The sequence below is a fragment of the Engystomops pustulosus genome, chromosome 2 (assembly GCF_040894005.1).
Source record: "Engystomops pustulosus chromosome 2, aEngPut4.maternal, whole genome shotgun sequence".
Lineage (NCBI taxonomy): Eukaryota > Metazoa > Chordata > Amphibia > Anura > Leptodactylidae > Engystomops > Engystomops pustulosus.
In genome coordinates, this window is record NC_092412.1 from 87,873,280 (window position 1) to 87,897,679 (window position 24,400).

Sequence of the window (24,400 nt, forward strand, 5' to 3'; positions counted from 1 at the left end):
TGCTAAACCTGATGGTCCAAAATACTTATATGCTTGTGGCTCTTTTAGTCACAATGAGTTAGGCTCTTTGTATTGGTATCGCACACCTGTTTTCTCCTCCTGTTGTGAGCAAGCAACGTGTTTTTACTGTTTGGATGAAGACGATTGGAAAGCTGCTTTGGACACCCAAGAGGATGGAGCCTCAAGGACATGGAAAATTGTGCCATTTTCTATACCTGTTGGATCGTGGAGAGAGTCTTAAGGCGTGTTGAAGGACATGGACATATCAGAATGCCAGGAATTCCAGACCAGTGGATGGTTTAACGGTAGGCAGATATGTACTCTTTTTGATTTACATGTAAGCGCATGGTGTTTCCCTTGCATCGCCTCTGTGGTCCAGAAGTGGATGACACATGTGTTGTGTCCTTTACTGGGTTACAGTATTTGACCTGAAGCCAGGGAAAAAGCACTATATTTTATTTGCGATTGTCGGAATTTCTGGACCATCAGGCAGGCTTTGGAGATGGAATGGCCAGCTGTAAGGGGAAGGAGGAGGCTGGATTTATTTACCATGATGAGTGTAAGCTATAAAGGCTACACCCATGATGTTAAATTTGTAGTCCTAAACCTGATGGTCCAAAATACTTATATACCTATGGCTCACAGTTGCCATGGGGGTGCTTTTAATATCCGTGTTGAACACCTGTTTCTTGTTCTGGCTGTGAACAAGGAACAGGTCATTTCTATTTGGAAATAGACAGTGTTAACCTGAATTAGGTAGCCAGGAGGATGGGCTCTCAATGGATAAAGAAGATTAGAACCTTTTCTCCACCTGTTGGATAGAAGGGAGAGGCTTGTAGTGCACTGGAGGACATAGATTTTAAGAATTCCGGACTTTCAGATGGTAAACAGGTAGGCAGATATGTCTTCTTTTTCATCCCCATGCAGTGCTTGGTGTTTCCCTAGCATCACCTCTGTGGTCCAGAAATGGAAGACGCGTCATGTCTCCTTTTCGTGGTCACAACATTTGACCTGATGCCAGGCAAAAATAGCAGTGTTTTTACGTTATTTTTTTTTCAATTGTTGAAATTTCTGGACCATCAGGCAGGATTTGGAGATGGAATGGCCAGCTATAAGGGGAAGGAGGAGGCTGGATTTATTTACCATCATAAGTGCAAGCTATAAAGGCTACACACATGATGTTAAATTTGTAGTGCTAAACCTGATGGTCCAAAATACTTATATGCCTGTGGCTCTTTTAATCACAATGAGTTAGGCTCTTTGTATTGGTATCGCACACCTGTTTTCTCCTCCTGTTGTGAGCAAGCAAAGTGTTTTTACTGTTTGGATAAAGACGATTGGAAACTTGCTTTGGACACCCAAGAGGATGGAGCCTCAAGGACATGGAAAATTGTGCCATTTTCTATACCTGTTGGATCGTGGAGAGAGTCTTAAGGCGTGTTGGAGGACATGGACATATCAGAATGCCAGGAATTCCAGACCAGTGGATGGTTTAACGGTAGGCAGATATGTAGTCTTTTTGATTTACGTGTAAGCGCATAGTGTTTCCCTTGCATCGCCTCTGTGGTCCAGAAGTGGATGACACATGTGTTGTGTCCTTTACTGGGTTACAGTATTTGACATGAAGCCAGGGAAAAAGCACTATATTTTATTTGCGATTGTCGGAATTTCTGGACCATCAGGCAGGCTTTGGAGATGGAATGGCCAGCTGTAAGGGGAAGGAGGAGGCTGGATTTATTTACCATCATGAGTGTAAGCTATAAAGACTACACACATGATGTTAAATTTGTAGTCCTAAACCTGATGGTCCAAAATACTTATATACCTATGGCTCACAGTTGCCATGGGGGTGCTTTTAATATCCGTGTTGAACACCTGTTTCTTGTTCTGGCTGTGAACAAGGAACAGGTCATTTCTATTTGGAAATAGACAGTGTAAACCTGAATTAGGTAGCCAAGAGGATGGGCTCTCAATGGACAAAGAAGTTTAGAACCTTTTCTCCACCTGTTGGATAGAAGGGAGAGGCTTGTAGCGCACTGGAGGACATAGATTTTAAGAATTCCGGACTTTCAGATGGTAAACAGGTAGGCAGATATGTCTTCTTTTTCATCCCCATGCAGTGCTTGGTGTTTCCCTAGCATCACCTCTGTGGTCCAGAAATGGAAGACGCGTCATGTCTCCTTTTCGTGGTCACAACATTTGACCTGATGCCAGGCAAAAATAGCAGTGTTTTTACGTTATTTTTTTTTCAATTGTTGAAATTTCTGGACCATCAGGCAGGATTTGGAGATGGAATGGCCAGCTATAAGGGGAAGGAGGAGGCTGGATTTATTTACCATCATAAGTGCAAGCTACAAAGGCTACACACATGATGTTAAATTTGTAGTACTAAACCTGATGGTCCAAAATACTTATATGCCTGTGGCTCTTTTAGTCACAATGAGTTAGGCTCTTTGTATTGGTATCGCACACCTGTTTTCTCCTCCTGTTGTGAGCAAGCAACGTGTTTTTACTGTTTGGATGAAGACGATTGGAAAGCTGCTTTGGACACCCAAGAGGATGGAGCCTCAAGGACATGGAAAATTGTGCCATTTTCTATACCTGTTGGATCGTGGAGAGAGTCTTAAGGCGTGTTTGAGGACATGGACATATCAGAATGCCAGGAATTCCAGACCAGTGGATGGTTTAACGGTAGGCAGATATGTACTCTTTTTGATTTACGTGTAAGCGCATGGTGTTTCCCTTGCATCGCCTCTGTGGTCCAGAAGTGGATGACACATGTGTTGTGTCCTTTTCTGGGTTACAGTATTTGACCTGATGCCAGGGAAAAAGCACTATATTTTATTTGTGATTGTCGGAATTTCTGGACCATCAGGCAGGCTTTGGAGATGGAATGGCCAGCTGTAAGGGGAAGGAGGAGGCTGGATTTATTTTCCATCATGAGTGTAAGCTATAAAGGCTACACCCATGATGTTAAATTTGTAGTCCTAAACCTGATGGTCCAAAATACTTATATGCCTATGGCTCACAGTTGCCATGGGGGTGCTTTTAATATCCGTGTTGAACACCTGTTTCTTGTTCTGGCTGTGAACAAGAAACAGGTCATTTCTTTTTGGAAATAGACAGTGTAAACCTGAATTAGGTAGCCAGGAGGATGGGCTCTCAATGGATAAAGAAGATTAGAACCTTTTCTCCACCTGTTGGATAGAAGGGAGAGGCTTGTAGCGCACTGGAGGACATAGATTTTAAGAATTCCGGACTTTCAGATGGTAAACAGGTAGGCAGATATGTCTTCTTTTTCATCCCCATGCAGTGCTTGGTGTTTCCCTAGCATCACCTCTGTGGTCCAGAAATGGAAGACGCGTCATGTCTCCTTTTCGTGGTCACAACATTTGACCTGATGCCAGGCAAAAATAGCAGTGTTTTTTACGTTATTTTTTATTTTTCAATTGTTGAAATTTCTGGACCATCAGGCAGCATTTGGAGAGGGAATGGCCAGCTATAAGGGGAAGGAGGAGGCTGGATTTATTTACCATCATAAGTGCAAGCTATAAAGGCTGCACACATGATGTTAAATTTGTAGTGCTAAACCTGATGGTCCAAAATACTTATATGCCTGTGGCTCTTTTAGTCACAATGAGTTAGGCTCTTTGTATTGGTATCGCACACCTGTTTTCTCCTCCTGTTGTGAGCAAGCAAAGTGTTTTTACTGTTTGGATGAAGACGATTGGAAAGCTGCTTTGGACACCCAAGAGGATGGAGCCTCAAGGATATGGAAAATTGTGCCATTTTCTATACCTGTTGGATCGTGGAGAGAGTCTTAAGGCGTGTTGGAGGACATGGACATATCAGAATGCCAGGAATTCCAGACCAGTGGATGGTTTAACGGTAGGCAGATATGCACTCTTTTTGATTTACGTGTAAGCGCATAGTGTTTCCCTTGCATCGCCTCTGTGGTCCAGAAGTGGATGACACATGTGTTGTGTCCTTTACTGGGTTACAGTATTTGACCTGATGCCAGGGAAAAAGCACTATATTTTATTTGCGATTGTCGGAATTTCTGGACCATCAGGCAGGCTTTGGAGATGGAATGGCCAGCTGTAAGGGGAAGGAGGAGGCTGGATTTATTTACCATCATGAGTGTAAGCTATAAAGACTACACACATGATGTTAAATTTGTAGTCCTAAACCTGATGGTCCAAAATACTTATATACCTATGGCTCACAGTTGCCATGGGGGTGCTTTTAATATCCGTGTTGAACACCTGTTTCTTGTTCTGGCTGTGAACAAGGAACAGGTCATTTCTATTTGGAAATAGACAGTGTAAACCTGAATTAGGTAGCCAGGAGGATGGGCTCTCAATGGATAAAGAAGATTAGAACCTTTTCTCCACCTGTTGGATAGAAGGGAGAGGCTTGTAGCGCACTGGAGGACATAGATTTTAAGAATTCCGGACTTTCAGATGGTAAACAGGTAGGCAGATATGTCTTCTTTTTCATCCCCATGCAGTGCTTGGTGTTTCCCTAGCATCACCTCTGTGATCCAGAAATGGAAGACGTGTCATGTCTCCTTTTCGTGGTCACAACATTTGACCTGATGCCAGGCAAAAATAGCAGTGTTTTTTACGTAATTTTTTTTTTCAATTGTTGAAATTTCTGGACCATCAGGCAGGATTTGGAGATGGAATGGCCAGCTATAAGGGGAAGGAGGAGGCTGGATTTATTTACCATCATAAGTGCAAGCTATAAAGGCTACACACATGATGTTAAATTTGTAGTCCTAAACCTGATGGTCCAAATACTTATATGCCTGTGGCTCTTTTAGTCACAATGAGTTAGGCTCTTTGTATTGGTATTGCACACCTGTTTTCTCCTCCTGTTGTGAGCAAGCAAAGTGTTTTTACTGTTTGGATGAAGACAATTGGAAAGCTGCTTTGGACACCCAAGAGGATGGAGCCTCAAGGACATGGAAAATTGTGCCATTTTCTATACCTGTTGGATCGTTGAGAGAGTCTTAAGGTGTGTTGGAGGACATGGACATATCAGAATGCCAGGAATTCCAGACCAGTGGATGGTTTAACGGTAGGCAGATATGTAGTCTTTTTGATTTACGTGTAAGCGCATAGTGTTTCCCTTGCATCGCCTCTGTGGTCCAGAAGTGGATGACACATGTGTTGTGTCCTTTTCTGGGTTACAGTATTTGACCTGAAGCCAGGGAAAAAGCACTATATTTTATTTGCGATTGTTGGAATTTCTGGACCATCAGGCAGGCTTTGGAGATGGAATGGCCAGCTGCAAGGGAAAGGAGGAGGCTGGATTTGTTTACCATCATGAGTGCAAGCTATAAAGGCTACACCCATGATGTTAAATTTGTAGTCCTAAACCTGATGGTCCAAAATACTTATATGCCTATGGCTCACAGTTGCCATGGGGGTGCTTTTAATATCCGTGTTGAACACCTGTTTCTTGTTCTGGCTGTGAACAAGGAACAGGTCATTTCTATTTGGAAATAGACAGTGTAAACCTGAATTAGGTAGCCAGGAGGATGGGCTCTCAATGGATAAAGAAGATTAGAACCTTTTCTCCACCTGTTGGATAGAAGGGAGAGGCTTGTAGCGCACTGGAGGACATAGATTTTAAGAATTCCGGACTTTCAGATGGTAAACAGGTAGGCAGATATGTCTTCTTTTTCATCCCCATGCAGTGCTTGGTGTTTCCCTAGCATCACCTCTGTGGTCCAGAAATGGAAGACGCGTCATGTCTCCTTTTCGTGGTCACAACATTTGACCTGATGCCAGGCAAAGATAGCAGTGTTTTTTACGTTATTTTTTTTTCAATTGTTGAAATTTCTGGACCATCAGGCAGGATTTGGAGATGGAATGGCCAGCTATAAGGGGAAGGAGGAGGCTGGATTTATTTACCATCATAAGTGCAAGCTATAAAGGCTACACACATAATGTTAAATTTGTAGTGCTAAACCTGATGGTCCAAAATACTTATATGCCTGTGGCTCTTTTAATCACAATGAGTTAGGCTCTTTGTATTGGTATCGCACACCTGTTTTCTCCTCCTGTTGTGAGCAAGCAACGTGTTTTTACTGTTTGGATGAAGACGATTGGAAACTTGCTTTGGACACCCAAGAGGATGGAGCCTCAAGGACATGGAAAATTGTGCCATTTTCTATACCTTTTGAATCGTGGAGAGAGTCTTAAGGCGTGTTGGAGGACATGGACATATCAGAATGCCAGGAATTCCAGACCAGTGGATGGTTTAACGGTAGGCAGATATGTTCTCTTTTTGATTTACGTGTAAGCGCATAGTGTTTCCCTTGCATCGCCTCTGTGGTCCAGAAGTGGATGACACATGTGTTGTGTCCTTTACTGGGTTACAGTATTTGACCTGATGCCAGGGAAAAAGCACTATATTTTATTTGCGATTGTCGGAATTTCTGGACCATCAGGCAGGCTTTGGAGATGGAATGGCCAGCTGTAAGGGGAAGGAGGAGGCTGGATTTATTTACCATCATGAGTGTAAGCTATAAAGACTACACACATGATGTTAAATTTGTAGTCCTAAACCTGATGGTCCAAAATACTTATATACCTATGGCTCACAGTTGCCATGGGGGTGCTTTTAATATCCGTGTTGAACACCTGTTTCTTGTTCTGGCTGTGAACAAGGAACAGGTCATTTCTATTTGGAAATAGACAGTGTAAACCTGAATTAGGTAGCCAGGAGGATGGGCTCTCAATGGATAAAGAAGATTAGAACCTTTTCTCCACCTGTTGGATAGAAGGGAGAGGTTTGTAGCACACTGGAGGACATAGATTTTAAGAATTCCGGACTTTCAGATGGTAAACAGGTAGGCAGATATGTCTTCTTTTTCATCCCCATGCAGTGCTTGGTGTTTCCCTAGCATCACCTCTGTGATCCAGAAATGGAAGACGTGTCATGTCTCCTTTTCGTGGTCACAACATTTGACCTGATGCCAGGCAAAAATAGCAGTGTTTTTTACGTAATTCTTTTTTTTCAATTGTTGAAATTTCTGGACCATCAGGCAGGATTTGGAGATGGAATGGCCAGCTATAAGGGGAAGGAGGAGGCTGGATTTATTTACCATCATAAGTGCAAGCTATAAAGGCTACACACATGATGTTAAATTTGTAGTCCTAAACCTGATGGTCCAAATACTTATATGCCTGTGGCTCTTTTAGTCACAATGAGTTAGGCTCTTTGTATTGGTATTGCACACCTGTTTTCTCCTCCTGTTGTGAGCAAGCAAAGTGTTTTTACTGTTTGGATGAAGACGATTGGAAAGCTGCTTTGGACACCCAAGAGGATGGAGCCTCAAGGACATGGAAAATTGTGCCATTTTCTATACCTGTTGGATCGTTGAGAGAGTCTTAAGGTGTGTTGGAGGACATGGACATATCAGAATGCCAGGAATTCCAGACCAGTGGATGGTTTAACGGTAGGCAGATATGTAGTCTTTTTGATTTACGTGTAAGCGCATAGTGTTTCCCTTGCATCGCCTCTGTGGTCCAGAAGTGGATGACACATGTGTTGTGTCCTTTTCTGGGTTACAGTATTTGACCTGAAGCCAGGGAAAAAGCACTATATTTTATTTGCGATTGTCGGAATTTCTGGACCATCAGGCAGGCTTTGGAGATGGAATGGCCAGCTGTAAGGGAAAGGAGGAGGCTGGATTTATTTACCATCATGAGTGCAAGCTATAAAGGCTACACCCATGATGTTAAATTTGTAGTCCTAAACCTGATGGTCCAAAATACTTATATGCCTATGGCTCACAGTTGCCATGGGGGTGCTCTTAATATCCGTATTGAACACCTGTTTCTTGTTCTGGCTGTGAACAAGGAACAGGTCATTTCTATTTGGAAATAGACAGTGTAAACCTGAATTAGGTAGCCAGGAGGATGGGCTCTCAATGGATAAAGAAGATTAGAACCTTTTCTCCACCTGTTGGATATAAGGGAGAGGCTTATAGCGCACTGGAGGACATAGATTTTAAGAATTCCGGACTTTCAGATGGTAAACAGGTAGGCAGATATGTCTTCTTTTTCATCCCCATGCAGTGCTTGGTGTTTCCCTAGCATCACCTCTGTGGTCCAGAAATGGAAGACGCGTCATGTCTCCTTTTCGTGGTCACAACATTTGACCTGATGCCAGGCAAACATAGCAGTGTTTTTTACGTTATTTTTTTTTTTCAATTGTTGAAATTTCTGGACCATCAGGCAGGATTTGGAGATGGAATGGCCAGATATAAGGGGAAGGAGGAGGCTGGATTTATTTACCATCATAAGTGCAAGCTATAAAGGCTACACACATGATGTTAAATTTGTAGTGCTAAACCTGATGGTCCAAAATACTTATATGCTTGTGGCTCTTTTAGTCACAATGAGTTAGGCTCTTTGTATTGGTATCGCACACCTGTTTTCTCCTCCTGTTGTGAGCAAGCAACGTGTTTTTACTGTTTGGATGAAGACGATTGGAAAGCTGCTTTGGACACCCAAGAGGATGGAGCCTCAAGGACATGGAAAATTGTGCCATTTTCTATACCTGTTGGATCGTGGAGAGAGTCTTAAGGCGTGTTGGAGGACATGGACATATCAGAATGCCAGGAATTCCAGACCAGTGGATGGTTTAACGGTAGGCAGATATGTACTCTTTTTGATTTACATGTAAGCGCATGGTGTTTCCCTTGCATCGCCTCTGTGGTCCAGAAGTGGATGACACATGTGTTGTGTCCTTTACTGGGTTACAGTATTTGACCTGAAGCCAGGGAAAAAGCACTATATTTTATTTGCGATTGTCGGAATTTCTGGACCATCAGGCAGGCTTTGGAGATGGAATGGCCAGCTGTAAGGGGAAGGAGGAGGCTGGATTTATTTACCATGATGAGTGTAAGCTATAAAGGCTACACCCATGATGTTAAATTTGTAGTCCTAAACCTGATGGTCCAAAATACTTATATACCTATGGCTCACAGTTGCCATGGGGGTGCTTTTAATATCCGTGTTGAACACCTGTTTCTTGTTCTGGCTGTGAACAAGGAACAGGTCATTTCTATTTGGAAATAGACAGTGTTAACCTGAATTAGGTAGCCAGGAGGATGGGCTCTCAATGGATAAAGAAGATTAGAACCTTTTCTCCACCTGTTGGATAGAAGGGAGAGGCTTGTAGTGCACTGGAGGACATAGATTTTAAGAATTCCGGACTTTCAGATGGTAAACAGGTAGGCAGATATGTCTTCTTTTTCATCCCCATGCAGTGCTTGGTGTTTCCCTAGCATCACCTCTGTGGTCCAGAAATGGAAGACGCGTCATGTCTCCTTTTCGTGGTCACAACATTTGACCTGATGCCAGGCAAAAATAGCAGTGTTTTTACGTTATTTTTTTTTCAATTGTTGAAATTTCTGGACCATCAGGCAGGATTTGGAGATGGAATGGCCAGCTATAAGGGGAAGGAGGAGGCTGGATTTATTTACCATCATAAGTGCAAGCTATAAAGGCTACACACATGATGTTAAATTTGTAGTGCTAAACCTGATGGTCCAAAATACTTATATGCCTGTGGCTCTTTTAATCACAATGAGTTAGGCTCTTTGTATTGGTATCGCACACCTGTTTTCTCCTCCTGTTGTGAGCAAGCAAAGTGTTTTTACTGTTTGGATAAAGACGATTGGAAACTTGCTTTGGACACCCAAGAGGATGGAGCCTCAAGGACATGGAAAATTGTGCCATTTTCTATACCTGTTGGATCGTGGAGAGAGTCTTAAGGCGTGTTGGAGGACATGGACATATCAGAATGCCAGGAATTCCAGACCAGTGGATGGTTTAACGGTAGGCAGATATGTAGTCTTTTTGATTTACGTGTAAGCGCATAGTGTTTCCCTTGCATCGCCTCTGTGGTCCAGAAGTGGATGACACATGTGTTGTGTCCTTTACTGGGTTACAGTATTTGACATGAAGCCAGGGAAAAAGCACTATATTTTATTTGCGATTGTCGGAATTTCTGGACCATCAGGCAGGCTTTGGAGATGGAATGGCCAGCTGTAAGGGGAAGGAGGAGGCTGGATTTATTTACCATCATGAGTGTAAGCTATAAAGACTACACACATGATGTTAAATTTGTAGTCCTAAACCTGATGGTCCAAAATACTTATATACCTATGGCTCACAGTTGCCATGGGGGTGCTTTTAATATCCGTGTTGAACACCTGTTTCTTGTTCTGGCTGTGAACAAGGAACAGGTCATTTCTATTTGGAAATAGACAGTGTAAACCTGAATTAGGTAGCCAAGAGGATGGGCTCTCAATGGACAAAGAAGTTTAGAACCTTTTCTCCACCTGTTGGATAGAAGGGAGAGGCTTGTAGCGCACTGGAGGACATAGATTTTAAGAATTCCGGACTTTCAGATGGTAAACAGGTAGGCAGATATGTCTTCTTTTTCATCCCCATGCAGTGCTTGGTGTTTCCCTAGCATCACCTCTGTGGTCCAGAAATGGAAGACGCGTCATGTCTCCTTTTCGTGGTCACAACATTTGACCTGATGCCAGGCAAAAATAGCAGTGTTTTTACGTTATTTTTTTTTCAATTGTTGAAATTTCTGGACCATCAGGCAGGATTTGGAGATGGAATGGCCAGCTATAAGGGGAAGGAGGAGGCTGGATTTATTTACCATCATAATTGCAAGCTACAAAGGCTACACACATGATGTTAAATTTGTAGTACTAAACCTGATGGTCCAAAATACTTATATGCCTGTGGCTCTTTTAGTCACAATGAGTTAGGCTCTTTGTATTGGTATCGCACACCTGTTTTCTCCTCCTGTTGTGAGCAAGCAACGTGTTTTTACTGTTTGGATGAAGACGATTGGAAAGCTGCTTTGGACACCCAAGAGGATGGAGCCTCAAGGACATGGAAAATTGTGCCATTTTCTATACCTGTTGGATCGTGGAGAGAGTCTTAAGGCGTGTTTGAGGACATGGACATATCAGAATGCCAGGAATTCCAGACCAGTGGATGGTTTAACGGTAGGCAGATATGTACTCTTTTTGATTTACGTGTAAGCGCATGGTGTTTCCCTTGCATCGCCTCTGTGGTCCAGAAGTGGATGACACATGTGTTGTGTCCTTTTCTGGGTTACAGTATTTGACCTGATGCCAGGGAAAAAGCACTATATTTTATTTGCGATTGTCAGAATTTCTGGACCATCAGGCAGGCTTTGGAGATGGAATGGCCAGCTGTAAGGGGAAGGAGGAGGCTGGATTTATTTACCATGATGAGTGTAAGCTATAAAGGCTACACCCATGATGTTAAATTTGTAGTCCTAAACCTGATGGTCCAAAATACTTATTTGCCTTTGGCTCACAGTTGCCATGAGGGTGCTTTTAATATCCGTGTTGAACACCTGTTTCTTGTTCTGGCTGTGAACAAGGAACAGGTCATTTCTATTTGGAAATAGACAGTGTAAACCTGAATTAGGTAGCCAGGAGGATGGGCCCTCAATGGATAAAGAAGATTAGAACCTTTTCTCCACCTGTTGGATAGAAGGGAGAGGCTTGTGGCGCACTGGAGGACATAGATTTTAAGAATTCCGGACTTTCAGATGGTAAACAGGTAGGCAGATATGTCTTCTTTTTCATCCCCATGCAGTGCTTGGTGTTTCCCTTGCATCACCTCTGTGGTCCAGAAATGGAAGACGCGTCATGTCTCCTTTTCGTGGTCACAACATTTGACCTGATGCCAGGCAAAAATAGCAGTGTTTTTTACGTTATTTTTTTTTTTCAATTGTTGAAATTTCTGGACCATCAGGCAGGATTTGGAGATGGAATGGCCAGCTATAAGGGGAAGGAGGAGGCTGGATTTATTTACCATCATAAGTGCAAGCTATAAAGGCTACACACATGATGTTAAATTTGTAGTGCTAAACCTGATGGTCCAAAATACTTATATGCCTGTGGCTCTTTTAATCACAATGAGTTAGGCTCTTTGTATTGGTATCGCACACCTGTTTTCTCCTCCTGTTGTGAGCAAGCAACGTGTTTTTACTGTTTGGATGAAGACGATTGGAAAGCTGCTTTGGACACCCAAGAGGATGGAGCCTCAAGGACATGGAAAATTGTGCCATTTTCTATACCTGTTGGATCGTGGAGAGAGTCTTAAGGCGTGTTGGAGGACATGAACATATCAGAATGCCAGGAATTCCAGACCAGTGGATGGTTTAACGGTAGGCAGATATGTACTCTTTTTGATTTACGTGTAAGCGCATGGTGTTTCCCTTGCATCGCCTCTGTGGTCCAGAAGTGGATGACACATGTGTTGTGTCCTTTTCTGGGTTACAGTATTTGACCTGATGCCAGGGAAAAAGCACTATATTTTATTTGTGATTGTCGGAATTTCTGGACCATCAGGCAGGCTTTGGAGATGGAATGGCCAGCTGTAAGGGGAAGGAGGAGGCTGGATTTATTTTCCATCATGAGTGTAAGCTATAAAGGCTACACCCATGATGTTAAATTTGTAGTCCTAAACCTGATGGTCCAAAATATTTATATGCCTATGGCTCACAGTTGCCATGGGGGTGCTTTTAATATCCGTGTTGAACACCAGTTTCTTGTTCTGGCTGTGAACAAGGAACAGGTCATTTCTATTTGGAAATAGACAGTGTAAACCTGAATTAGGTAGCCAGGAGGATGGGCTCTCAATGGATAAAGAAGATTAGAACCTTTTCTCCACCTGTTGGATAGAAGGGAGAGGCTTGTAGCGCACTGGAGGACATAGATTTTAAGAATTCCAGACTTTCAGATGGTAAACAGGTAGGCAGATATGTCTTCTTTTTCATCCCCATGCAGTGCATGGTGTTTCCCTAGCATCACCTCTGTGATCCAGAAATGGAAGACTCGTCATGTCTCCTTTTCGTGGTCACAACATTTGACCTGATGCCAGGCAAAAATAGCAGTGTTTTTACGTTATTTTTTTTTCAATTGTTGAAATTTCTGGACCATCAGGCAGGATTTGGAGATGGAATTGCCAGCTATAAGGGGAAGGAGGAGGCTGGATTTATTTACCATCATAAGTGCAAGCTATAAAGGCTACACACATGATGTTAAATTTGTAATGCTAAACCTGATGGTCCAAAATACTTATATGCCTGTGGCTCTTTTAATCACAATGAGTTAGGCTCTTTGTATTGGTATCGCACACCTGTTTTCTCCTCCTGTTGTGAGCAAGCAAAGTGTTTTTACTGTTTGGATGAAGACGATTGGAAACTTGCTTTGGACACCCAAGAGGATGGAGCCTCAAGGACATGGAAAATTGTGCCATTTTCTATACCTGTTGGATCGTGGAGAGAGTCTTAAGGCGTGTTGGAGGACATGGACATATCAGAATGCCAGGAATTCCAGACCAGTGGATGGTTTAACGGTAGGCAGATATGTACTCTTTTTGATTTACATGTAAGCGCATAGTGTTTCCCTTGCATCGCCTCTGTGGTCCAGAAGTGGATGACACATGTGTTGTGTCCTTTTCTGGGTTACAGTATTTGAACTGATGCCAGGGAAAAAGCACTATATTTTATTTGCGATTGTCGGAATTTCTGGACCATCAGGCAGGCTTTGGAGATGGAATGGCCAGCTGTAAGGGGAAGGAGGAGGCTGGATTTATTTACCATCATGTTTGTAAGCTATAAAGGCTACACCCATGATGTTAAATTTGTAGTCCTAAACCTGATGGTCCAAAATACTTATATGCCTATGGCTCACAGTTGCCATGGGGGTGCTTTTAATATCCGTGTTGAACACCTGTTTCTTGTTCTGGCTGTGAACAAGGAACAGGTCATTTCTATTTGGAAATAGACAGTGTAAACCTGAATTAGGTAGCCAGGAGGATGGGCTCTCAATGGATAAAGAAGATTAGAACCTTTTCTCCACCTGTTGGATAGAAGGGAGAGGCTTGTAGCGCACTGGAGGACATAGATTTTAAGAATTCCGGACTTTCAGATGGTAAACAGGTAGGCAGATATGTCTTCTTTTTCATCCCCATGCAGTGCTTGGTGTTTCCCTAGCATCACCTCTGTGGTCCAGAAATGGAAGACGCGTCATGTCTCCTCTTCGTGGTCACAACATTTGACCTGATGCCAGGCAAAATTAGCAGTGTTTTTTACGTTATTTTTTTTTTCAATTGTTGAAATTTCTGAACCATCAGGCAGGATTTGGAGATGGAATGGCCAGCTATAAGGGGAAGGAGGAGGCTGGATTTATGTACCATCATAAGTGCAAGCTATAATGGCTGCACACATGATGTTAAATTTGTAGTGCTAAACCTGAGGGTCCAAAATACTTAAATGCCTGTGGCTCTTTTAGTCACAATGAGTTAGGCTCTTTGTATTGGTATCGCACACCTGTTTTCTCCTCCTGTTGTGAGCAAGCAACGTGTTTTTACTGTTTGGATGAAGACGATTGGAAAGCTGCTTTGGACAACCAAGAGGATGGAGCCTCAAGGACATGGAAAATTGTGCCATTTTCTATACCTGTTGGATCGTGGAGAGAGTCTTAAGGCGTGTTGGAGGACATGGACATATCAGAATGCCAGGAATTCCAGACCATTGGATGGTTTAACGGTAGGCAGATATGTACTCTTTTTGATTTACGTGTAAGCGCATAGTGTTTCCCTTGCATCGCCTCTGTGGTCCAGAAGTGGATGACACATGTGTTGTGTCCTTTACTGGGTTACAGTATTTGACCTGAGGCCTGGGAAAAAGCACTATATTTTATTTGCGATTGTCGGAATTTCTGGACCATCAGGCAGGCTTTGGAGATGGAATGGCCAGCTGTAAGGGGAAGGAGGAGGCTGGATTTATTTCCCATCATGAGTGTAAGCTATAAAGGCTACACACATGATGTTAAATTTGTAGTCCTAAACCTGATGGTCCAAAATACTTATATACCTATGGCTCACAGTTGCCATGGGGGTGCTTTTAATATCTGTGTTGAACACCTGTTTCTTGTTCTGGCTGTGAACAAGGAACAGGTCATTTCTCTTTGGAAATAGACAGTGTAAACCTGAATTAGGTAGCCAGGAGGATGGGCTCTCAATGGATATAGAAGATTAGAACCTTTTCTCCACCTGTTGGATAGAAGGGAGAGGCTTGTAGCGCACTGGAGGACATAGATTTTAAGAATTCCGGACTTTCAGATGGTAAACAGGTAGGCAGTTATGTCTTCTTTTTCATCCCCATGCAGTGCTTGGTGTTTCCCTAGCATCACCTCTGTGGTCCAGAAATGGAAGACGCGTCATGTCTCCTTTTCGTGGTCACAACATTTGACCTGATGCCAGGCAAAAATAGCAGTGTTTTTTACGTTATTTTTTTTTTTCAATTGTTGAAATTTCTGGACCATCAGGCAGGATTTGGAGATGGAATGGCCAGCTATAAGGGGAAGGAGGAGGCTGGATTTATTTACCATCATAAGTGCAAGCTACAAAGGCTACACACATGATGTTAAATTTGTAGTCCTAAACCTGATGGTCCAAAATACTTATATGCCTGTGGCTCTTTTAGTCACAATGAGTTAGGCTCTTTGTACTGGTATCGCACACCTGTTTTCTTCTCCTGTTGTGAGCAAGCAACGTGTTTTTAATGTTTGGATGAAGACGATTGGAAAGCTGCTTTGGACAACCAAGAGGATGGAGCCTCAAGGACATGGAAAATTGTGCCATTTTCTATACCTGTTGGATCGTGGAGAGAGTCTTAAGGCGTGTTGGAGGACATGGACATATCAGAATGCCAGGAATTCCAGACCATTGGATGGTTTAACGGTAGGCAGATATGTACTCTTTTTGATGTACGTGTAAGCGCATAGTGTTTCCCTTGCATCGCCTCTGTGGTCCAGAAGTGGATGACACATGTGTTGTGTCCTTTACTGGGTTACAGTATTTGACCTGAGGCCTGGGAAAAAGCACTATATTTTATTTGCGATTGTTGGAATTTCTGGACCATCAGGCAGGCTTTGGAGATGGAATGGCCAGCTGTAAGGGGAAGGAGGAGGCTGGATTTATTTCCCCTCATGAGTGTAAGCTATAAAGGCTACACACATGATGTTAAATTTGTAGTCCTAAACCTGATGGTCCAAAATACTTATATACCTATGGCTCACAGTTGCCATGGGGGTGCTTTTAATATCTGTGTTGAACACCTGTTTCTTGTTCTGGCTGTGAACAAGGAACAGGTCATTTCTATTTGGAAATAGACAGTGTAAACCTGAATTAGGTAGCCAGGAGGATGGGCTCTCAATGGATAAAGAAGATTAGAACCTTTTCTCCACCTGTTGGATAGAAGGGAGAGGCTTGTAGCGCACTGGAGGACATAGATTTTAAGAATTCCGGACTTTCAGATGGTAAACAGGTAGGCAGTTATGTCTTCTTTTTCATCCCCATGCAGTGCTTGGTGTTTCCCTAGCATCACCTCTGTGGTCCAGAAATGGAAGACGCGTCATGTCTCCTTTTCGTGGTCACAACATTTGACCTGATGCCAGGCAAAAATAGCAGTGTTTTTTACGTTATTTTTTTTTTTCAATTGTTGAAATTTCTGGACCATCAGGCAGGATTTGGAGATGGAATGGCCAGCTATAAGGGGAAGGAGGGGGCTGGATTTATTTACCATCATAAGTGCAAGCTACAAAGGCTACACACATGATGTTAAATTTGTAGTCCTAAACCTGATGGTCCAAAATACTTATATGCCTGTGGCTCTTTTAGTCACAATGAGTTAGGCTCTTTGTACTGGTATCGCACACCTGTTTTCTCCTCCTGTTGTGAGCAAGCAACGTGTTTTTAATGTTTGGATGAAGACGATTGGAAACCTGCTTTGGACACCCAAGAGGATGGAGCCTCAAGGACATGGAAAATTGTGCCATTTTCTATACCTGTTGGATCGTGGAGAGAGTCTTAAGGCGTGTTTGAGGACATGGACATATCAGAATGCCAGGAATTCCAGACCAGTGGATGGTTTAACGGTAGGCAGATATGTACTCTTTTTGATTTACATGTAAACGCATGGTGTTTCCCTTGCATCGCCTCTGTGGTCCAGAAGTGGATGACACATGTGTTGTGTCCTTTTCTGGGTTACAGTATTTAACCTGATGCCAGGGAAAAAGCACTATATTTTATTTGCGATTGTCGGAATTTCTGGACCATCAGACAGGCTTTGGAGATGGAATGGCCAGCTGTAAGGGGAAGGAGGAGGCTGGATTTATTTACCATGATGAGTGTAAGCTATAAAGGCTACACCCATGATGTTAAATTTGTAGTCCTAAACCTGATGGTCCAAAATATTTATATGCCTATGGCTCACAGTTGCCATGGGGGTGCTTTTAATATCCGTGTTGAACACCTGTTTCTTGTTCTGGCTGTGAACAAGGAACAGGTCATTTCTATTTGGAAATAGACAGTGTAAACCTGAATAAGGTAGCCAAGAGGATGGGCTCTCAATGGACAAAGAAGATTAGAACCTTTTCTCCACCTGTTGGATAGAAGGGAGAGGCTTGTAGCGCACTGGAGGACATAGATTTTAAGAATTCCGGACTTTCAGATGGTAAACAGGTAGGCAGATATGTCTTCTTTTTCATCCCCATGCAGTGCTTGGTGTTTCCCTAGCATCACCTCTGTGGTCCAGAAATGGAAGACGCGTCATGTCTCCTTTTCGTGGTCACAACATTTGACCTGATGCCAGGCAAAAATAGCAGTGTTTTTTACGTTATTTTTTTTTTCAATTGTTGAAATTTCTGGACCATCAGGCAGGATTTGGAGATGGAATGGCCAGCTATAAGGGGAAGGAGGAGGCTGGATTTATTTACCATCATAAGTGCAAGCTATAAAGGCTGCATACATGATGTTAAATTTGTAGTGCTAAACCTGATGGTCCAAAATACTTAAATGCCTGTGGCTCTTTTAGTCACAATGAGTTAGGCTCTTTGTATTGGTATCGCACACCTGTTTTCTCCTCCTGTTGTGAGCAAGCAACGTGTTTTTACTGTTTGGATGAAGACGATTGGAAAGCTGCTTTGGACAACCAAGAGGATGGAGCCTCAAGGACATGGAAAATTGTGCCATTTTCTATACCTGTTGGATCGTGGAGAGAGTCTTAAGGCGTGTTGGAGGACATGGACATATCAGAATGCCAGGAATTCCAGACCATTGGATGGTTTAACGGTAGGCAGATATGTACTCTTTTTGATTTACGTGTAAGCGCATAGTGTTTCCCTTGCATCGCCTCTGTGGTCCAGAAGTGGATGACACATGTGTTGTGTCCTTTACTGGGTTACAGTATTTGACCTGAGGCCTGGGAAAAAGCACTATATTTTATTTGCGATTGTCGGAATTTCTGGACCATCAGGCAGGCTTTGGAGATGGAATGGCCAGCTGTAAGGGGAAGGAGGAGGCTGGATTTATTTCCCCTCATGAGTGTAAGCTATAAAGGCTACACACATGATGTTAAATTTGTAGTCCTAAACCTGATGGTCCAAAATACTTATATACCTATGGCTCACAGTTGCCATGGGGGTGCTTTTAATATCTGTGTTGAACACCTGTTTCTTGTTCTGGCTGTGAACAAGGAACAGGTCATTTCTCTTTGGAAATAGACAGTGTAAACCTGAATTAGGTAGCCAGGAGGATGGGCTCTCAATGGATATAGAAGATTAGAACCTTTTCTCCACCTGTTGAATAGAAGGGAGAGGCTTGTAGCGCACTGGAGGACATAGATTTTAAGAATTCCGGACTTTCAGATGGTAAACCGGTAGGCAGTTATGTCTTCTTTTTCATCCCCATGCAGTGCTTGGTGTTTCCCTAGCATCACCTCTGTGGTCCAGAAATGGAAGACGCGTCATGTCTCCTTTTCGTGGTCACAACATTTGACCTGATGCCAGGCAAAAATAGCAGTGTTTTTTACGTTATTTTTTTTTTTCAATTGTTGAAATTTCTGGACCATCAGGCAGGATTTGGAGATGGAATGGCCAGCTATAAGGGGAAGGAGGAGGCTGGATTTATTTACCATCATAAGTGCAAGCTACAAAGGCTACACACATGATGTTAAATTTGTAGTCCTAAACCTGATGGTCCAAAATACTTATATGCCTGTGGCTCTTTTAGTCACAATGAGTTAGGCTCTTTGTACTGGTATCGCACACCTGTTTTCTTCTCCTGTTGTGAGCAAGCAACGTGTTTTTAATGTTTGGATGAAGACGATTGGAAACCTGCTTTGGACACCCAAGAGGATGGAGCCTCAAGGACATGGAAAATTGTGCCATTTTCTATACCTGTTGGATCGTGGAGAGAGTCTTAAGGCGTGTTTGAGGACATGGACATATCAGAATGCCAGGAATTCCAGACCAGTGGATGGTTTAACGGTAGGCAGATATGTACTCTTTTTGATTTACGTGTAAGCGTATGGTGTTTCCCTTGCATCGCCTCTGTGGTCCAGAAGTGGATGACACATGTGTTGTGTCCTTTTCTGGGTTACAGTATTTGACCTGATGCCAGGGAAAAAGCACTATATTTTATTTGCGATTGTCAGAATTTCTGGACCATCAGGCAGGCTTTGGAGATGGAATGGCCAGCTGTAAGGGGAAGGAGGAGGCTGGATTTATTTACCATGATGAGTGTAAGCTATAAAGGCTACACCCATGATGTTAAATTTGTAGTCCTAAACCTGATGGTCCAAAATACTTATTTCCCTTTGGCTCACAGTTGCCATGAGGGTGCTTTTAATATCCGTGTTGAACACCTGTTTCTTGTTCTGGCTGTGAACAAGGAACAGGTCATTTCTATTTGGAAATAGACAGTGTAAACCTGAATTAGGTAGCCAGGAGGATGGGCCCTCAATGGATAAAGAAGATTAGAACCTTTTCTCCACCTGTTGGATAGAAGGGAGAGGCTTGTGGCGCACTGGAGGACATAGATTTTAAGAATTCCGGACTTTCAGATGGTAAACAGGTAGGCAGATATGTCTTCTTTTTCATCCCCATGCAGTGCTTGGTGTTTCCCTTGCATCACCTCTGTGGTCCAGAAATGGAAGACGCGTCATGTCTCCTTTTCGTGGTCACAACATTTGACCTGATGCCAGGCAAAAATAGCAGTGTTTTTTACGTTATTTTTTTTTTTCAATTGTTGAAATTTCTGGACCATCAGGCAGGATTTGGAGATGGAATGGCCAGCTATAAGGGGAAGGAGGAGGCTGGATTTATTTACCATCATAAGTGCAAGCTATAAAGGCTACACACATGATGTTAAATTTGTAGTGCTAAACCTGATGGTCCAAAATACTTATATGCCTGTGGCTCTTTTAATCACAATGAGTTAGGCTCTTTGTATTGGTATCGCACACCTGTTTTCTCCTCCTGTTGTGAGCAAGCAACGTGTTTTTACTGTTTGGATGAAGACGATTGGAAAGCTGCTTTGGACACCCAAGAGGATGGAGCCTCAAGGACATGGAAAATTGTGCCATTTTCTATACCTGTTGGATCGTGGAGAGAGTCTTAAGGCGTGTTGGAGGACATGGACATATCAGAATGCCAGGAATTCCAGACCAGTGGATGGTTTAACGGTAGGCAGATATGTACTCTTTTTGATTTACGTGTAAGCGCATAGTGTTTCCCTTGCATCGCCTCTGTGGTCCAGAAGTGGATGACACATGTGTTGTGTCCTTTTCTGGGTTACAGTATTTGACCTGAAGCCAGGGAAAAAGCACTATATTTTATTTGCGATTGTCGGAATTTCTGGACCATCAGGCAGGCTTTGGAGATGGAATGGCCAGCTGTAAGGGAAAGGAGGAGGCTGGATTTATTTACCATCATGAGTGCAAGCTATAAAGGCTACACCCATGATTTTAAATTTGTAGTCCTAAACCTGATGGTCCAAAATACTTATATACCTATGGCTCACAGTTGCCATGGGGGTGCTTTTAATATCTGTGTTGAACACCTGTTTCTTGTTCTGGCTGTGAACAAGGAACAGGTCATTTCTATTTGGAAATAGACAGTGTAAACCTGAATTAGGTAGCCAGGAGGATGGGCTCTCAATGGATAAAGAAGATTAGAACCTTTTCTCCACCTGTTGGATAGAAGGGAGAGGCTTGTAGCGCACTGGAGGACATAGATTTTAAGAATTCCGGACTTTCAGATGGTAAACAGGTAGGCAGATATGTCTTCTTTTTCATCCCCATGCAGTGCTTGGTGTTTCCCTAGCATCACCTCTGTGGTCCAGAAATGGAAGACGCGTCATGTCTCCTTTTCGTGGTCACAACATTTGACCTGATGCCAGGCAAAAATAGCAGTGTTTTTACGTTATTTTTTTTTCAATTGTTGAAATTTCTGGACCATCAGGCAGGATTTGGAGATGGAATGGCCAGCTATAAGGGGAAGGAGGAGGCTGGATTTATTTACCATCATAAGTGCAAGCTATAAAGGCTGCACACATGATGTTAAATTTGTAGTGCTAAACCTGATGGTCCAAAATACTTAAATGCCTGTGGCTCTTTTAGTCACAATGAGTTAGGCTCTTTGTATTGGTATCGCACACCTGTTTTCTCCTCCTGTTGTGAGCAAGCAACGTGTTTTTACTGTTTGGATGAAGACGATTGGAAAGCTGCTTTGGACAACCAAGAGGATGGAGCCTCAAGGACATGGAAAATTGTGCCATTTTCTATACCTGTTGGATCGTGGAGAGAGTCTTAAGGCGTGTTGGAGGACATGGACATATCAGAATGCCAGGAATTCCAGACCATTGGATGGTTTAACGGTAGGCAGATATGTACTCTTTTTGATTTACGTGTAAGCGCATAGTGTTTCCCTTGCATCGCCTCTGTGGTCCAGAAGTGGATGACACATGTGTTGTGTCCTTTACTGGGTTACAGTATTTGACCTGAGGCCTGGGAAAAAGCACTATATTTTATTTGCGATTGTCGGAATTTCTGGACCATCAGGCAAGCTTTGGAGATGGAATGGCCAGCTGTAAGGGGAAGGAGGAGGCTGGATTTATTTCCCCTCATGAGTGTAAGCTATAAAGGCTACACACATGATGTTAAATTTGTAGTCCTAAACCTGATGGTCCAAAATACTTATATACCTATGGCTCACAGTTGCCATGGGGGTGCTTTTAATATCTGTGTTGAACACCTGTTTCTTGTTCTGGCTGTGAACAAGGAACAGGTCATTTCTATTTGGAAATAGACAGTGTAAACCTGAATTAGGTAGCCAGGAGGATGGGCTCTCAATGGATATAGAAGATTAGAACCTTTTCTCCACCTGTTGGATAGAAGGGAGAGGCTTGTAGCGCACTGGAGGACATAGATTTTAAGAATTCCGGACTTTCAGATGGTAAACAGGTAGGCAGTTATGTCTTCTTTTTCATCCCCATGCAGTGCTTGGTGTTTCCCTAGCATCACCTCTGTGGTCCAGAAATGGAAGACGCGTCATGTCTCCTTTTCGTGGTCACAACATTTGACCTGATGCCAGGCAAAAATAGCAGTGTTTTTTACGTTATTTTTTTTTTTCAATTGTTAAAAATTTCTGGGCCATCAGGCAGGATTTGGAGATGGAATGGCCAGCTATAAGGGGAAGGAGGAGGCTGGATTTATTTACCATCATAAGTGCAAGCTACAAAGGCTACACACATGATGTTAAATTTGTAGTCCTAAACCTGATGGTCCAAAATACTTATATGCCTGTGGCTCTTTTAGTCACAATGAGTTAGGCTCTTTGTACTGGTATCGCACACCTGTTTTCTCCTCCTGTTGTGAGCAAGCAACGTGTTTTTAATGTTTGGATGAAGACGATTGGAAACCTGCTTTGGACACCCAAGAGGATGGAGCCTCAAGGACATGGAAAATTGTGCCATTTTCTATACCTGTTGGATCGTGGAGAGAGTCTTAAGGCGTGTTGGAGGACATGGACATATCAGAATGCCAGGAATTCCAGACCAGTGGATGGTTTAACGGTAGGCAGATATGTACTCTTTTTGATTTACGTGTAAGCGCATAGTGTTTCCCTTGCATCGCCTCTGTGGTCCAGAAGTGGATGACACATGTGTTGTGTCCTTTTCTGGGTTACAGTATTTGACCTGAAGCCAGGGAAAAAGCACTATATTTTATTTGCGATTGTCGGAATTTCTGGACCATCAGGCAGGCTTTGGAGATGGAATGGCCAGCTGTAAGGGAAAGGAGGAGGCTGGATTTATTTACCATCATGAGTGCAAGCTATAAAGGCTACACCCATGATTTTAAATTTGTAGTCCTAAACCTGATGGTCCAAAATACTTATATACCTATGGCTCACAGTTGCCATGGGGGTGCTTTTAATATCTGTGTTGAACACCAGTTTCTTGTTCTGGCTGTGAACAAGGAACAGGTCATTTCTATTTGGAAATAGACAGTGTAAACCTGAATTAGGTAGCCAGGAGGATGGGCTCTCAATGGATAAAGAAGATTAGAACCTTTTCTCCACCTGTTGGATAGAAGGGAGAGGCTTGTAGCGCACTGGAGGACATAGATTTTAAGAATTCCGGACTTTCAGATGGTAAACAGGTAGGCAGATATGTCTTCTTTTTCATCCCCATGCAGTGCTTGGTGTTTCCCTAGCATCACTTCTGTGGTCCAGAAATGGAAGACGCGTCATGTCTCCTTTTCGTGGTCACAACATTTGACCTGATGCCAGGCAAAAATAGCAGTGTTTTTACGTTATTTTTTTTTCAATTGTTGAAATTTCTGGACCATCAGGCAGGATTTGGAGATGGAATGGCCAGCTATAAGGGGAAGGAGGAGGCTGGATTTATTTACCATCATAAGTGCAAGCTACAAAGGCTACACACATGATGTTAAATTTGTAGTCCTAAACCTGATGGTCCAAAATACTTATATGCCTGTGGCTCTTTTAGTCACAATGAGTTAGGCTCTTTGTACTGGTATCGCACACCTGTTTTCTCCTCCTGTTGTGAGCAAGCAAAGTGTTTTTAATGTTTGAATGAAGACGATTGGAAACCTGCTTTGGACACCCAAGAGGATGGAGCCTCAAGGACATGGAAAATTGTGCCATTTTCTATACCTGTTGGATCGTGGAGAGAGTCTTAAGGCGTGTTGGAGGACATGGACATATCAGAATGCCAGGAATTCCAGACCAGTGGATGGTTTAACGGTAGGCAGATATGTACTCTTTTTGATTTACGTGTAAGCGCATGGTGTTTCCCTTGCATCGCCTCTGTGGTCCAGAAGTGGATGACACATGTGTTGTGTCCTTTACTGGGTTACAGTATTTGACCTGATGCCAGGGAAAAAGCACTATATTTTATTTGCGATTGTCAGAATTTCTGGACCATCAGGCAGGCTTTGGAGATGG